General features: G+C 36.4%; 1 protein-coding gene across 4 annotated transcripts in view; it reads right to left on the reverse strand.

Moving 5' to 3' along the window:
* LPIN2 (lipin 2) overlaps positions 1-18,878 on the reverse strand; it is a 141,347-nt gene that overhangs the window by 97,788 nt on the left and 24,681 nt on the right. The window contains exon 2 of one of the 4 annotated variants that reach the window (XM_077135882.1): positions 14,221-14,308. The exons of the other annotated variants lie outside the window; for them this stretch is intronic. The gene's annotated coding sequence lies outside the window, so the exon portion shown is untranslated. The remainder of the gene's footprint in view (positions 1-14,220; positions 14,309-18,878) is intronic. 4 annotated transcript variants of the gene reach the window in all.

Genomic DNA, 18,878 nt, shown 5'->3' on the forward strand with positions numbered 1-18,878 from the left:
TAAATGCTCTGCATCTCAAGACTTTTGTCAAAAAGGTGAAGAGGCAGCCAATTCAATGGGAGGAAATATTTGGAAATCACATATCAGACAAAGGTTTGATTTTCTGTATATACAAAGAAATCTATACAACTCATCAGCAAAAGAACAAAAACCCAATTATAAAATGGGCTAAAGATATGAATAGGCATATTTCTGAAGAGCAAATACAGATGGCTCAAAAGCACATGAAGAGATGCTCGTTTTCATTGGCTATACGGGAAACAAATAGTCAAACAAATGAAAAACCAACCAAACAAAAATTCAACAACTGGTGCTGCAATAAGAGGATACTCACATGGAAAAAGAATGAAATGTGACCCCTACCACACAGCATACGAAGAAAAAAAAAAGAAAAAAGAAAAAAGAAGGGGGACATTACCAAGCAAACTATGAGAAAATTCCCCATCAGTGCTCCATTCAGAATAAAGAGAGGACTGCACTATTTGGACACCACCTAAAACTGACAGGATGGAAGGACACCAGCAACATTAAAAGCCATATAGTTTCCTAAGCCGCAAAAGTTTGGAAATTGCCATGGGGGTATGGCTACCCAAAGCAGGTTCATATTATGCTCTCCATGAGAGGTTACAGCATCCCAGGCCAGCCACCTCCCAAATTTAACAGGAGGACACACAGTTGCACATGATTCTGCTGGTGAGGAATGAGGGATCTACTATGCCTGAGAAGCACCCATTACATTCTCTGGGTGTTCTTATGTCCTTCTGACCGCCAGAAACTGGTCGCATACCTGCTTGCTAGCCAGGTGTAAGTGTGCAAAACAAGCTCATGACATCACTGATGATTTATTCTAAACCAGGGGGAGAAGTTACTTCCTACATGTTCCAATCACTCCCCTATTTGCCTGGTCCAAGAATGAAGACTGCAATTCATGTATCAGAGCACTTCCTCAAGATATTTCAAAAGACCTGAGATAAAGGAAAGGTGGTAAAAGCAACTTGGGAGAAGTGAGGAAAAGGAAGAGGGGACAGAGGAAGAGAAAGAAACAGGAATTTAAAAGGTTGGGACATTTCAAAAAAAAGTAATTTCTCAAAAGTAACAATTCAAACTTCTAAAGGAAAATTCCATTCTAGCATCCTATAAGCCAGCCAAATGATCAATTAAGTATGAGGCTCAACAGAATTAAAATTTCCAGACACATGAAGTTTCAAAGAATTTACCTTCCATGAATCCTTTCTTAAAAAGCTACTGAGGATATGTCCTAGCAAAAAAGAGGAAGCACATCAAGAGAAAGGAATTCTGAGACCCAGGAAACAAGGGCTCCAACGCAGGTGAGAAAGAAGGGAAGACAAGGTAATAAGGAAGGGAAGTTTCAGGACAAATGCTGTGCAATCAGCCCTGAATGAATTGCTGCAAAACACATATAACTGCAATCCATCACCTAACGTGCTGACTGCACTGAGAAGGGTTTTATAGCTCTGCCAGATATTTGGGGGTTTAATTTTAAATCAGTACTAAGAAATGTAAGTCAACAAAACAATTCTTAACTTCAGAGAAAACAAAAATTTAAATTGGTAAAGAAATAAAAATCATTATATAGGCTTAGTTGTGAATAATATTTAGTCATAAAAATATAAAAACTGAATACTGAGAAAATTCAAAATTATGATATAATTATATTGGTAGTATAGTAGGAAAAAACTCAGGTGTGAAGGGGAACATGGAAGAAATTAATCCTCTTGCATAGCAGGAAATCAATGAAGAATATTTAAAATTGAAAAACCAATCTATGGTGGTATAAGTATATAAACATGTGGTTAGAACCCACAGAAAACAGGTAAAAAAGTTGAAACTTACTTCTGTGAAGCAGTAACAGCAGTGTGGAAGGGGAGTGGGGTTTTTCATTATAAATCTCAAAGTACTACTTGAATTTTTAAACTACATATATTGAAAATAATATATTTTAAAATTTTAAAGATAAATATCACTATTACATGATACACAGCATTAAGCAGAGTTATATTTAAACAATGAAAACTACTAGGGGAAGAAACTATGGGTGCTTATGTGTGACATCGAGTCTCAAAGCTCTGAAAGTTAGTAGTACCCCATACAGGAACTGTTTAAAAAGTTGAAAAAGGGATCAGAGTTCAACTAGAGATATGAATAAAGCTGATATGGATAAGACGAAGGTATACTAGAAGACTGGGTAAAGGATGATATCCATATTTTAAAACCTCAACTTCTGGGTGAGATTAAAGGGTGAAATGTTTATTTGGCACAAAATTTATATTTTGGGTACAGCATTTCTTAGTTTAACTTTTATGTTCTGTTTAGTTGAACATCATAAGTACATGGAATCTTGACTAGGGCATGAGATTTTGTTGGTTTGTCCAGGTTAGTGTGATGCCCCAATAAATGCCACAGCGATTTGGGCAGTGAATACAGAAGTATTTGACGGGTTCCCTTGGAGAAATGGGGAAAAGGGAGGAGGTGTTCAGCTTCCCCATTTGGAGAATTTCTGATATTCTCGCAAGCAGTGGGGACAACCAAATCAACAGGCTGAGCCCTCGATCTTGGGGTTCGCCCCTATGAAACTTATTCCTGCAAAAGACAGGCTATGCCTACTTAAAATTACATCTAAGAGTCACCCCCAGAGAACTTCTTTTCTTGCTCAGATGTGGCCTAAGCCAACTCAGCATGTCAACTCACTGCCCTCCCTCCTATGTAGGACATGACTCCCAGGGGTGTAAATGTCCTGGCAACATGGGACACAAAGTCTGAGATAAGCCAGGACTCAGCATCAAGAGATTGTGAAAACCTTCTTGACCAAAAGGGGGGAAGAGAGAAATGAGACAAAAGAAAGTCTCAGTGGCTGAAAAATTTCAAACAGAGTCAGGAGGTTATCCTGGAGGTTATTTTTACGCATTATATAGATATCCCTTTTTAATTTATGGTGTATCTGAGTGGCTAGAGGGAAGTACCTGAAACTGTTGAGCTGTATTCCAGTAGCCAAGATTCCTGAAGAAGACTGTATAAAGATATAACGTTTACATTGTGACTGTGAGATTGTGAGTACCTTGTGTCTGATGTTCCTTATATCCAGGGTATGGACAGATGAGTAAGAAATATGGATATAAATAAATGACTAAATAACAGGGGGGAAAAGAGTAAAAAATAAATTAGGTAGATGGAAACACTAGTGATCAATGAGAAGGGGGTAAGGTGTATGGTATGTTTGAGTTTTTTCTTCTTATTTCTTTCTCTGTGATGGAAATGTAAAAAATGTTCATGGTGATAAATGCACAACTATGTGATATTGTGAGTCACTGATTGTGCACCATGTATAGACAGTATGTGTGTGAAGATTTTTCTCAAAAAAAAAACAAAAACAAAAACAAAAAACTACTAGGAGAAAGAAAAAAATAAACCTCAAGCAAATCTAAGCATTGTGGGTTTCGTTTTATTTTTTATTAGAAAAAGCTGTCTTTTCCAACTCTCAATATCTGTGGTCCATGTGAGTTTTAGGTATACCTTACTGACAATACAAAACAAATGAACCAGGAAACTGAAACATAACAAAGTTCCTATGAAGCTATCTAGTTCATTCATTTAGAGGCAGGGAGTCATCCTAACAGAGAACACCTTTTTCCATTTGATTGTAAGGCTACCAGTAACAGAAAAGCACACACACACAAAAAGGTATACTAGTAGTTTCCACACAAAAAAAGGTATACTAGCATTTTCCAACCACTAGGGAATAAAACTTTCTTTTCATGTAGCTTTATAACCTAAGGATATTGGTATCCATTTTTATATAAACCAATTATTAGAGTTTATAGTAAAATGTTCATTATTTAGAGGCTTTTTTAACTAATCAGCAACAGAATTTTTTTTCTTTCAAACATTCACCTGTACTGTGCTAGGTATGGATGACAAACCTGCTTTAGAGAGGACACATTCTAGATACAAAGATGAGGCACTACTTACACTCCTGCACAAACAAAATTCTTATGCTACAGAAGAAATTATAGCAAAAGTCAAAGTTTAATTATATAAACAGCTCTAGTGCATAAAATCTACACATAAAACTGCTAACATAAAGTATACTTTCTATTTTGACACTCTGAAGATAAAACTAGTGGTTCAATGAAGAAATTTTAAGCATGCATATCAACGACTTTTTTCTTTGAGATGTAATAAACACCTTCCAATTAAACATCATATCCTCACATTAAAAATACAAACATAGACACGCTCTTCAAGATATTTCCTTTGACTCTCTTGGAATCACTCACACAGTTTTATCAAATACTGCTTTATAAAGAAGTAAACATTTAATTTCTCAAAAAAATTATGAGTTACTTCAAGGTAAGAAGAATGTATATTCACCTTTTTGCCTTTTGTTCCTATAAACACTGCTGTTTTTTGTCTGGGTAGAGATTCTAGCCTGCTGTCCTGCCTCAGGACCTCAATGCATTGGGGCTCTCCTTTAATCTATAATCTCATTTAATACTCAGAACAAGCCTGTGACATAGGTAATTTCTCAGAAGTAGCAATTCAAATTTCTCCATCTTACAGATGAGAAAACTGAGTAAATTATATACCAAAAGTATACTCAGAAATTTACGAATTCTTAAAGGCCTGTGAGTGTGTTTGTGTCAAGTGTCAACAGTCTTTTGTATTAAATAGTTGATAAGTCAACTATCAACTATCACAACCAACTATCACAATAATACCTAGTATCACTGATTTATTAAATTACAGTAAGAAAAACACCATTAAAACTCCATTAGAAAAAAAAAACAACTCCATTAGAGGAGTGCTGTCATCAACATGGTGATATAAGACTCCCTTGGAAAAACCTCAAAAATTCAGCAAAAAAAAAGAACAAATCTCACCTGCTTAGAACTCTGGAGGAAGGAAGAGACTGAAGAAGGAATCTACAAATGCTGAATTGAAGAAAGAGAAATATATCAGGTAGGAAGCATCTGTCCTGAACAGGCTGGTTCTCTTCACTCTCCCTCACTTGATCCCATACAGCTTAAGAAAAATCTAGAGGCAGTGGTCGGGATCCCTCTCACCTACCACCAGGGACACAAACTATAAAATCTCTCACAGCACTGAGATAAATCCCCACTCTTATCCAGACACAGAGCTCCAAGTCCAAAGAGACCCAGGGCCAGACACAAGTCATGGAGAAGGGCTGAATACAAAATAGCCCCAAGGAGGAGCTTCCAAAATGGAGAATTAGAAAGAGAACAGAGGAACCTACTTCTCTCCCAAAAGTAGCAAGGAGCCAGGCAGAAACTTTCTGAAATCAGCTGTTCAGGGATCTGGAGAACAGGGATGGCCAGTACAATGCCCAGGGAAGTGCAGGACAAAGAGACTGAGAAACCGTGCTCGGAGATTTTTAATTCCCTCCATGGCTCCTGGCACAACCCCACCCCTCACCCTAGAGGGAAGCAGCAATGGGTGGCCCAATCCTTGCCTGGTAGGTGGCTGCAATATAGGATGGCCATGGGAATCCTCCACCCCAAGTCCATAGGGGGACACAGCCCAACACTGAGCTAGATATGACCAACAAAATGAGAACACAAGATATCTGAAGTTTCAGCCCCCCAGCCCTCAGGTGCCAACAGGCCCCACTGTTTTAACTGATACAGAGGTGAAATACGTAGCCAAAGAGTGTCATTTGCTGGGCAGGCCAGAAATTTCAGAAAAAAAAAAGAACTCTTTGAAGTCTTTCCAGACCCTATGCGAGGGCCAATGGGGTCTGGTCTAAGCCCCTAGCTTAGAAGTACCTGGCACTGTTTTTCCTGGGAAATACTGAAAATCCAAGTCATAATTGTATCAAGAACCTTAACACAAACCCAAGCAACAATGAAATCCTACACAAGATAGAAACTGAACTTCAGAAAAAACTCATAAGATTAGATGACCAGATATCAGCAAAAAATAAAAAAGCATACTAAAACACAGAAAGATATGGTCCAGTCAAGGAACAAATTAAAAAGTCAGATGACAAACAGAATTTGGAATAACCAATCAAAGATATTCAACAAATCTCCCAAATGAATTTGGTGAGATAGCTAAAGGGATAAAGGATTTAGGAAGACACTGGGTGAATATAAAAAAGAATTTGAAAGAATACACAGAAAATAATAGATCTTATGGAAATGAAAGAAGCTGTAGATGAAATTTAAAATATACTAGACACACTACAGCATACTTGAAGTGGCAGAAGAAAGGATCAGTGAGTGAGAAGACAGAGCAATTAAATTCCAACATATAAAAGAACAAATGGAGAAAAAATGGAATAATTTGAGTAAGGTCTCAAAGAAATAATTGACAATACAAAAACAACAATAATTGACAACACCAAGACAAACACATGTATCGTAGGAGTCCCAGAAGAAGAAAAGGGGAAAAGGCCAGGAAGAATATTTGAGGAAATACAATGGATCAAAAATTTCCCAACCCTTATAAAAGACATAAATATACAAATCCAAGAAGCCTAATGTACTCCAAGCAGAATAAATTCAAATAGACCCACTCCAAGACAAATACTAATCAGACTGTCAAATGCCAAAGAGAGAACTCTGAAAGCAGCAAGAGAAAAGTGATTCACCCCACAGAAGGGAAGCCAAATAAGATTAAGTACTGATTTTGCATTAGAAATTATGGAAATTTACTTAAGATACACTTAAGATACTGAAAGACAAAAATTGCCAATCAAGAATTCTTTATCCAGCAAAGTGGTCCTTCAAAAATGAGGGTGAGTTTAAAGTATCCACAGACAAAGAGAACCTGAGAGAGTCTGTTAACAAGAAACCTGCCCTACAAAAAATACTAACGGGAGTTCTGATGGCTGAAAGAAAAGACGGGGCGGGGGGGGGGGGAGCTGGCTTCAAAAAGAATACAGAAATGAAAATTATTAGCAAAGGTAACTAAACGAATAAAAAAGAGGGAAAAAATAGATCTGAAAAATAAAAATCAAAGGATAAAATGGCTGAAGTATTGACTTTATAGTAATAATACTGAATGTTAATAGATTAAACTTCTGAATCAAAAGACATAGATTGGCAAAATAGATAAAAAAGATAGCCTATCTACATGCTGTTTATAAGAGACTCATTTTAGACCTAAAGATACAAATAGGTTGAAAGTGAAAGAATGGAAAGATTCCACACAAGTAGTAACACCCCTGCCCCTCCCCCCCCCCCAAAAAAGGCTGGGGCAGTTAAGATTACAAAGGATACACTTTAAATGCAAACATGTTAAAAGAGACAAAGGAAGACACTACATATTAATAAAAGGGGCAATTCACTGAGAAGAAATCAGTCTTTTAAACGTATATATTTTACAGCCAACATAGAGTAGGAAAAAAACATCTAAAAGCAACAGTGGCAAGCATGGGGTAGTGACAAAGGTTCAGGAACATAACAGATTCCTTGAAATGCTTGTACCTGATCTCCATTCCCCTGTTCCCTCTCCTAGATGTGAAAAGGCTCTTGATCCTACCCCTGCAGCTTCCTGCAGTGTAAACTGGGACAGATTATTTAACCTCCCTGTGCCTCCTGGTCTCATCTGTGAGGACAATACCCAACTCATGCAGTTGTAAAGATTAAAGGAGTTAATTCACTTGAAGAAGTTAAGACACTGTTAGGCCTGTACATTAAAAAAAAACAGGAGAATATTTTAAAATTTATTGATTAAAAATATCCCACCCCTCACCCCCAAAAAGAACACTTCAAAGGTAGGAATCGAAGGAAACTTTATCAACATGATAAAGTACATATATGAAAAAAACACAGCTAACATTTTACTCAACAGGGTGAGAAAGAAATTTCCCCCCTAAGACTGAGAACAAGATAAAGATGCCCATTGTCACCACTGTTATTCAATATTGTGCTAGAAGTTCTAACCAAAGCAATTAGGAAAGAGAAGGCATCCAAATCAGGAAGGAAGAGCTAAAACTTTCACTATTAGCAGACAACATGATTCTATATTTAGAAAGTCCTGAAAAAACTACGATAAATCTACTAGGGCTAATAAAGGAGTTTAGCAAAGTGGTGGGATACAAGATAAACATGCAAAAAATCAATAATAGTAATGAGCTATCCAAGGAGGTAATCAAGGAAAAAAATCCATTTATAATAGCAACTAAAAGAATCGAATATCTAGGAATAAATTTAACCAAGGAAGTAAAGGATCTATACAAAGAAAACAACTAAACACTGCTTAAAGAAATCAAAGAAGACCTAAACAAATGGAAAGACATACCATATTCATGGATTGGAAGGCTAAATTTCATTAAGATGTCAATTCTACCCAAACTGATCTACAGATTCAATGCAATTACAGCCCAATTACAACAGCCTACTTTGCTGAAATAGGAAAGCTAATTATCAAATTTATTTGGAAGGTTACGGGCCATCAAATAGCGAAAAACATCTTGAAAAAGAAGAACGAAGTGGGAGGACTCTCACTTCCTGACTTTAAAGCATATTATAAAGCCACAGTGGTCAAAACAGCAGGGTACTGGCATAAAGACAGACATACTAATCAACAAAATCAAATGAAGAATTCAGAAATAGGCCATCACATCTATGGTCAACTGATTTATGACAAGGCTCTGATGCCTACTCAACTGGGACAAAACAATCTTTTCAATAAATGGTGCTGGGAGAACTGGATATCCATACCCAAAAGAATGAAAGAGGATCTATCTCACTCCCTATACAAAAATTTACTCAAAATGGATCAAAACTTACATATAAAAGATATATTTAAAAGTACCATAGAATTCCTAGAAGAAAATGTAGGAAAACATCTTAAAATCTAGTGATAGGTGGTAGTTTCTTAGACCTAAAACCCAAAGCACAAGTAAGGAAAGAAAAAAAAATAGATAAATGGGACCTCCTCAAAACTGAATACATCCACACTACAGAGAACTTTGCCAAAGGGGTGAAAAGCAGCTGACCAAAAGGGAGGAAATATTTGGACCACATTCTGACAAGAGTTTGATATCCAGAATATACAAAGAGATCCTACAACAAATCCAATTAACAATGAAATTTAAAAATGGGCAAAAGATATGAACAAATATTTTTCCAAAGAGGAAATACAAATGGCTAAAAAGTACATGAAAGATGTTCATCTTCACTAGCTATTAGAGAAATGCGAAATAAAACCACAATGAGGTATCGTTTTATACCTATTAGAATGGCCACTATTAAACCAAAAGGAACTACAAATGTTGGAAAGAATGTGGAAAAATAGAACACTTACTCACTGCTGGTGGGAATGTAAAATGGTACAGCCACTGTGGAAGACAATTTGGTGGTTCCTCAGAAAGCTACGGATAGAACCGTCTTATGATCCAGTAATCCCGCTACTTGGGATGAAGTGAAATCAGGGACTGGAACAGACATTTGCACACCAGTGTTCACAGTGGCATTATCTACAATTGCCAAAAGATGGAAAGAACCCAAGTGTCCACTAATCAATGATTGGATAAACAAAATGTATATACATACGTCAGACTATTATTCAGCAATAAAAAGAAATGAAGTCCTGAAGAATGCAATAACATGGGTTAACTACGTGGACATTGTGTTGAGTGAAATGTCAAATGCAAAAGGACAAAAAGTGTATGATCTCACTAATATTAATTAATTATAATATGTAAACTCATGGACCGAAAATCACATTATATGATCTCACTAATATGAACTAATTATAACATGTTAACTCATAGACAGAAAATCTAGAATATGAGTTACCAAGAGACAGAATCAGGCTAGAGAATGGAGAATGGTTGTTTAATACGTTCAGAATTTTAGCTAGGGTGAATTTAATTGTGTGGAAATAGAGGGGACAGTAGCACGCTACTGTGAGTATAATTAACAGTGCTGAAGGGTATATGAATGTAGTTGATAGGGAAGGTTAGAGTCATGTATGTTACTACAAAGAAAGTTAGAAGTTAAAACATAGGACAGTATAACAGTGAATCTTGGGGTGGATGATGACTGTGATCAACAGTATAAATATAAAAAAGTTCTTTCATGAAGTAGGACAAATGTACAAAACTATTACAACGAGTTAATGAGAGTGGCATATGGGAAAAAAATTGCACCTGGTGCAAACTGTGAGCTATAATTAACAGTAATATCTTAATAGTCTTTCATCAATAGTAACAAATGTACCACACCAATGCTAGCAGCAATGATGGGGAGATACAGGAGACAGGATGTTTTGGGTTTCTATTTTTTTCTTTTGGAATAATGAGTGTTCTAAAATTGATTGTGGTGATAAATGCAAAACTACGTGACGATATTGTGAGCCAGTGATTTATACTCTGTGAAGTGTGTGAATAGATCTCAATAAAATTATATTAAAAGAAAAAAAAACCTGTATTTTCACAGTGCTTAATTTGTCAAAGTCAAAAGTTGGAAGCAAAGCCAAATGGTCTACACTGAGTGACTCACTAAGGAGATTGATATCCATACGATGGGATGCTGCTCAGCAATATAAAAGAACAAATAACACATAAAATAACTTGAATAGGTCTCAATTGAAATATGCTTAGCGAAAAAGCCAATCTCAAAAGATTACGTATTATATGACTCCATTTACATAACATTCTTAAAATAAGTAAACTATAGAGATTGAGAAGAGATTAGTGAAAGGTGGGGGAGAGGTGGGTATGGCTACAGAGGGGTAGCATGAAGGAGCCTTGGGGTGATAGTACAATTCTTGATCTTGCTTATGAAGCTACATGTGATAAAATTATATAGTACTATAAAAACATAAATGAGTTGTGCTGGTTTGAAAGGATGTACGCCCCCTGGAAAAGCCATGTTTTAATCAAAATCCCATTTCATAAAAGTAAAATAATCCCTGTTCAATACTGTATATTTTGAACTGTGATTGGACAGTCTCCCTGGATGTTGTGATTTAGTCAAGAGTGGTTATTAAACTGGATTAAGTGACGACATGTCTCCACCAGTTTGGGTGGGTCCTGATTGGTTTACTAGAGTCCTATAAAAGAGGAAACATTTTGGAGAATGAAGGAGATTCAGAGAGAGCAGAGAATGCTGCAGCACCATGAAGCTGAGTCCACCAGCCAGTGACTTTTGGAGATGAAAAAGGAAAACGCCTCCTGGGGAGCTTCATGAAAACATTAGCCAGGAGAGAAAAGTTAGGAGATGATGCTGTGTTTGCCATGTGTCCTTCAGCTGAGAGAGAAGCCCTTAACCATGTTCACCATGTGCCTTCTCACTTGAGAGAGAAACCCTGAACTTATCAGCCTTCCTGAACCAAGGTATCTTTCCCTGGATGGATGAATTTGATTGGACATGTCTAAAGACTTGTTTTAATTGGGACATTTTCTCAGCTTTAGAACTGTAAACTAGCAACTTATTAAATTCCCCTTTTTTAAAAGCCATTCCATCTCTGGTATATTGTATTCCGGCAGCTAGCAAGCTAAAACATGAGTTTATATAAAACTGGTGGTATCTGAATAAAATCTGTAAATTACAGCAACACTAATTTCCTGGTTTTAATATTGTACTATAGTTATGTAAGATGTTATCTACAATAGCATTGCAATCCTATAATTATTTCAAAACTGAAAACTTAACTATTGAGTCTGTGCCTGTTTGAAACCATTATGTATTCCAGAAAAAACATGTTTTAATCCTGATTCAATACCCCAAGGTGAAAACTTTTGATTAGCTTATCTCCACAGAGATGTGACTAACCATTCATGGAAGATCTTGATTAGTTTACTAAAGTCCTTTAAAAGGGGAAACATTTTGGAGAAACCTCAGATGCAGATGTTCGGAGAACAGCTGCTTCAGAGCTGACACAGACATAGATGTTTAGAGGTGCCAACAGAGATGTCTAGACATGGCAGAGCCCAGACCAAGAGATGATAAGCAAGCCAGAACCCAGAGTTGTGTTCCGGAGAAGATAAGTGAAAGCCCACAGACTTCTAAAAGAGAAAACCACTGACATCAGAAGCTGGAACCAACGGAACCAGGAATAAGGACCAGCAGATGCCAGCCATGTGCTTTCCCAGACCAGTCTTCCTTGAGCCAAGGCATTTTCCTCTGGATGCCTTAGTTAGGACATATTTATTGCCTCAGAAACTTCAACTTGTAATGTGTTAAATTTCCCTTTTTAAAGCCATTCCATTCCTGGTATATTTCTTTCCAAAAGCATTAGTAAACTTAAGCAGATTTTTTTTTTTACCAGAGAAGTAGGGATAGTGCTGCAGTTGCAATACCAAACATGTTAGAAAAGCTTTTTAAATGGATAAGGGGAAGATTCTGGAAGAGTTGTAAGGTGCTTGAGAGAGAAGGCATAGAATACTTTGAAGGGACTGCTGGTAGAAATGTGGACTCTAAGGATACTTCTGGTAAGGCTTTAGACAGAAATGATGAATGTGTTGTTGCAAACTGGAAAGAAGGAATTCTTTGTGGATGGAAAGCAGATATTGAGAGTGAAGTACTAGGATATTTAGCAGAAGAAATTTTCAAACTAAATGTGGAAAATGCAGTCTGGCTGCTCCTTTCAGCTTATGGTAAAATGTGAGAGGAAAGAGATAAGTTGAGAACTGAATTCTTAAGTACAAAGAAAACAGAAACTGATGGTCTGGAAAATTCTGGGCTTCCAGAAAGTGAGACCACAGTGAATAGTGCCCCACATGAGGATTTAACCAAACATGGAACCAGTCAGCCATTTCAGGAAAAGCCAGGATTGGAAATGGAATCATCTAGAAAAGATCTGTGGAAGGTCCTATTGTCTGATGGTAATGATCCCTGCATACTCCACAGAAAACCCAACAAGAGCGCCGCAGGATCTGTATGAATGGAACCACTGCTAATCTGGACTAAAAGAGACAGAGAAGGGACAGGTTGAAGGAAAAATTACTTCAGAGGCAGAACTGTGGAAGCTAAGGTCTGAAGCCAAGAAACCTCAGGACAGGAGAGCAGAACTACCAGCAGAAAGTGTTTGTACTGAAGGCAGGGAGCAGGCCTTCCACCTGGATACTAAGGAAGAGTTTTGCCACCCTAGGCCTTGGAAAAGGTGGAGCTCATAAACCAGAGATTGGGGGGAGCCTCGCTACCACCCTATTGTTTTGGAGGGGTTGACCATGTAATCTACACAGAAGAGACCCTGGGTGCTGCCCGAAAGCTTGGAGAGGGTGGAGCCAAGAGAAAGATGGTTGGTACAATGCGTCCCAGTGCTGCAACTCAGCCCAGCAGTTGGCAAGAAAGCAAGGCCACTCTGTGTAGGCCCTTGGAAAGACTGGAATGCCCCTTTCTAAAGACCCGAGTGTAAATGACTCTCAGACTTTGAAATCCAATTGAGTTTACCCTGCAGGTTTTTCAGAACTGTTTGGGTCCAGTGACCCATTTACCTTACAACTTCTCCCTAAGGCAATGGAAACATGTATCCTATGACACTCCATCCTTTGAATACTGACAGCAGATAACTTGTTCTGAGTTTCACAGGTCAACAGCCAGAGAATTTTTTACCATGCCTGTAGCTGGCTTTGACAAGAAATCTTTTATTATATTATCTCCACAGAGATGTGACAGGCTGAATTTGTGGGTGTGACCTTTTGGAGAAACTTCAGATACAGATACTTGGAAAACAGTTGTTTCAGAGCTGACAGAGACATGGATGTTTAGAGATGCCTGGAGTGCCAACAGAGAGAACAGATGCCTAGATACAGGCAGAGACCAGCAGACATCACCATGTACCTTCCCATGAGATGCTAAGCAAGCCAGAACCTACAGTTGTGTCCCAGAGGAGCTAAGTGAAGGCTCACAGATGCTCAGAGTGGAAACCAGTGCCATTAGAAGCTGGAAGCAAAAGAACCAAGAACAGGACCAGCAGATGCCAGTCATGTGCCTTCCCAGATTAGCCTTTCTTGAGCTAAAGAAAGTATCTTTCTCTGGATGCCTCAGTTAGGACATATTTATTGCCTTAGAACTGTAAACTTGTAACTTATTAAATTTTCTTTTTAAAAGCCATTTCATTCCTGGTATTTTGCTTTCCAGGAGCATTAGCAAACCAATCCAGTCACCAAAAAATAAAAAATAAAATAAAATAAAAAATTAGACAATATCTTATTCTCTTGGTTACCAAGTAAGTTAGATAATCAAAAAAGTACTGGTTCAAAAAATCAATATGTGACACACCTACCAAAAATCATTCGGATGGCGGTGCAACGGTGGCTCAGTGGCAGAATTTTCACCTGCCATTCCAGAGACCCAGGTTCGATTTCAGGCGCCTGCCCATGAAAAAAAAAAAAATCATTTGGCCCCAGATATATAGATTTATTTCTGATTTCTCAATTCTATCCCATAAGCCTATATGGCTACCTTTATGCCTGGCGTACTCTTTTCATTATTGCAGCTTTATATTATGTGTGAGACCTCCATATTTTTCTTCTATTACAAAACTAATTTTGTTGTTTGGGGCCCCTTGCAATCCACATGAATTTGATGTCCATATTTTCTATTTCTGCAAAAATGTCTTCTATAATATCAGTTATGGAAATTTCTTAGTATATGCCCTAAACTATTGAAAGCAGGGCTCAAACAGGTATCTGTACAACTATATTCATAGAGGCATGATTCCCAATTGTCAAAAGATGGAAGAAACCCAAGTATACATCATCAAATGAATGGATAAACAATGTGTGGCATACACACAACAAAATATTATTCATTCATAAAAGGAATGAGGTTATGATACTTGCAAAAACATAGATAAAAGCTGAAATCATCATTTTGAGTGAAATAAACCAACCAGACACAACAATTGTATGACTTCACATATTAAATATTTCTATCAGCAATTCATACAGTCACGTAGTAGATTACAAGTTACCAGAGGCCAGAATGTTAAGATAAAGGAATTTCATTGTGTAAAGGGTTCAGAATTTCTGTGTGAGGTAATGAAAAAACTGGGGTCCTGGATGTCAGTGATGGTAGTACAATATTGTGAATATAGTTAAAATCACTAAATTGTACACTTGCAAGTATTTGAAATGGAAACGTTTGAGTTGTATATATGCTAGTATAACAGAAAGTTTAAAAAATAAAGAAAGCTGAAAACTAACAAAAGAAAAATCAATTTGTTCACAATCTCAACAGCATCAGGGGACTCAGCTGGCTACCAACAATGTGACTAGACTACCTTTAACGTTAACACAATTGTACGCTCTACTAATACACTTCAAGTTCCATGAGAACAAGGATACAGATTATTACTCTTTGTATTTCCAGCATCTACCACAAGACCCAATACATAATATCTGATGTATTTTTAGATAACAGTACCTGGGTTATTCTTCTTCCCCTCTGATTATAATCCCGCCACACATACAAGCATAATTGCAAGTGTGCCTTCAAGAATTTCTTTTATACATTTTTTTGAGATCATATACTGTTAAAACCTTTTTATGTTCAGTAATAAAATATATTTTCCCATATCTAATATTTTAAAACATGATTTTAAAAGTTGCTTTGTAGTCTATCATAAAGATGCTATATATATAAAAATATAATCATGAGAAATTTCAAATAGAGTAAAGAGCTCATTCTGGAGTTTATACCTACCATATGTAATATATAGATATAGTTTATCTATATATAGATATCCCTTTTAAGTTTTTAGTGTATTGGAACAGCTAGAAGAAACAGCTGAAACTGTTGAACTGTAATCCAGTAGACTTGATTTTTTCTTTTTTCTTTTTTTTTTTTTTTTTAACTTTTTCTGGGGGGTGTTGAGGTGTATGAGGTGGGAATCAAGTAGCTTTGATTCCTGAAGATGACTACATAACTACATAGTTTCCACGGTGTGACCGTGTGATTGTGAAAACCTTGTGACTGACACTCCCTTTATCCAGCGCATGGACAGATGAGTAAGAAATAGAAACAATAAATAAATAAATAATGGGGGGAAGGAGTATGTGGTATTTTGGGTGTTCTTTTTTATTTTTATTCTTTTTATTTGGGGGGAGTAAGGAAAATGTTCAAAAAATTAATTGTGGTAATGAATGCACAACTATATGATGACACTGTGAACCACTGACTGTATCCTTTGGATGATTATATGGTATGTGAACAATCTCAAAAAATTTAAATAAATATGTAGCTATTCAATTTTAAAAAAAGGGAGGAATCTGAAAAATAGAACAGAAAACAAAAGCACTGAAAACCAACCCATCCCATCATGATTTTGCAAAAGGAGAACTCTGCCTGTAATCAATGATATAGTTATTCTGGTGACTTGAAAAGACCTTTTTTTTTACATTACGGCAATATTTTACAAAGTAAATATGGGCTAAATGTTTGAATGAATTAATTCTTGTTGCTTATCTGATAATCAAACGCCTTTTATCTAATGAAAAAATAAAATCAATAAGTGTTAAAATAGTACAAGCTATTAGTTAGAGGAAATGTAATAATTCCACATATTTTGCATTGGGAAAAACATGGAAGTGTTACTTTCAGGAAGATATTACTGGAGTATGTTCAGTGGAAAGAGTTCCAGAATAGTAAAAGGGCTCAAAACCATGTCCTTTGAAGACATAACAAAACAACTTTTTTCTTCCTCAAAAGGAGATCTGAGACAAAACAATACTGAAAAAGAACAGGAATGAGGGACTTACACCTCCTGATATCAAACAAAATTGACCAAAATGCTACGGTAATCAAAATAGTGAGGTACTGGTGTAGGATGACATATACATCAGTGGAACAGATTTGAGAGTCCAGAAATAAATCCATAAATCTATGGTCAACTGATTTTCAACAAAGGGGCCCATATAATTCAAAGGGAAAAGAACAATCTCTTTAACAAATGCCCTGGGACAACTGGATATCCACATCAAAACAATGAATTTGGACCCCGACCTCATACTAAATGCCAAAATTAACTCAAATATGTCGAAGACCTGAATTTAAGAGCTAAAACTTGGAAGAAAATTTAGGGGCAACTCTTCTTGACCTTGGATTGGGTGATGGTTTCCTAAATATGGTATGAAAAGCATAAGCAACAAAAGAAAAAACAGATAAACTAGACTTATCAAAACTAAAAACTTCTGTGCATCAAGGGACACTACAAAGACAGTGAAAAGACAATCTATAGAATGGAAGAAAATAGTGGCAAATAATATATCTGATAAGAGTTTAATAGTCAGAATAAAAAAAAAAACTCCTACAATTCAAAGAAACAAAATACCCTAATTTTAAAATGGGCAAAGTAGATTTAAATAGAAAGTTCTCCAAAGATACAAAATGGCCAACAAATACATAAAAGATGCTCAATGTCACTAGTTATTAAAGAAATAAAAAACAAAAGCACAGTGAGATACCACTTCACATGTACTAGGGTGGACAACCAAAAAAAAAAAAAGGGAAAATAAGACTTGTCAAGGCGGTAGAAAAATTGGGAAACGGTTTGGCATTCCTCAATAAACTAAACAGAGAATTATCATGAGTCAGCAATTTCTCTTCAAGGTATATACGACAAAGAATACAAAATAGTTACTCAAAAAAATAATGATCTTTTACAAACAAACTTGTACGTGAATGCTCACAGCAGTATTATTCACAATAGTAGAAAAGTAGAAACAACCCAAATGTCCATCAGCAGATGAATGGATAAAGGTGGTAAATTACAGACAACAGAATATTTTTCAGCTACAAAAAGGGATGAGATACCGATATATATTACAACATGGATGAACCTTTAAACATTTTGCTAAGTAAAAGAAGCTGCACACAAAGGGCCATGTATTATAATGATACCAATAATGAAGGAATAGGCAAATTCGCAGATTGACAAAGTAAATCAGTGGTTAACATGAGTAGGGGATGAGGGGAATGGAGAGAGACTGCTTAATGAGTGTAAGATTTTCATCTGGGGTGATGAAAAAGTTCTGGTAGACAATGATGGTTGCAAAATACAGTGGATGTTTTTACTACTACTGAAGTGTACACTTAAAAGCGGTTGCAACAGTAAATTTTATGTTATATGTATTTTATACAAAAGAGAAAGAAAGTAATGGGATCTTTTGAGGGAACTATGCCAAGAAGCTGACATAGAAGCTGACATAGAAGAGGTCTAAGACTTAGTTTACTCCAGAAACCAGATTTAAGATTAAGAAACACCGATTTTCTGATCAGGATGATGAATCTGCAGCTATGTGATGAAATTGTGAATTACTGATTATATATGTAGAATGGAATGATCACATATTGGGAATGTTTGTGTTTCTTTATGTAATTTTTTTTTAATTAATAAAAAAATTTAAAAAAATAAAAATAAACACCGATTTTCTTCAATATAACAGAAACTACTGCAACAATCATAATTTCTCAAAAATTGAATGGAATGTCCAATAAAAAAACCACATAACAAATTCATTGTGACTGGAGTTGTTCAAGCCAGACCCAGACAAGGATTCCTGTTTGGAGTAAGAAACCTGAAGCTTTTCTCAACTCTAAAATTCTGTAATTCAATGTTCCTTCTACACACAGTCCAGTCGCATGAAATCTAGGGATGCAGTGCATACTTACTGAAATCAGGAATATCAAAACTATCAGGGACAATCCCTAAAAAAGACATTAAGTTTGATACTGAAATACCATGTCGCAAATACTCTAGCCTTCCCCATTTCCTTCTTTCCAACTTTCAAAGCACAGTAATATTTAGCTTGAGCTTAGAGACCATGCTGCATGAAAAACACAACTTTAAACGCTCGATTCAGATTCAACCCAGTGACAAGACCATCCTGTGAGAGGCAGGCAGAGGAATATCAGATTTCCATTTTCCAATTCACTCCAAAG

The sequence above is a fragment of the Tamandua tetradactyla genome, chromosome 18 (genome assembly GCF_023851605.1).
Source record: "Tamandua tetradactyla isolate mTamTet1 chromosome 18, mTamTet1.pri, whole genome shotgun sequence".
Taxonomy (NCBI): Eukaryota; Metazoa; Chordata; class Mammalia; order Pilosa; family Myrmecophagidae; genus Tamandua; species Tamandua tetradactyla.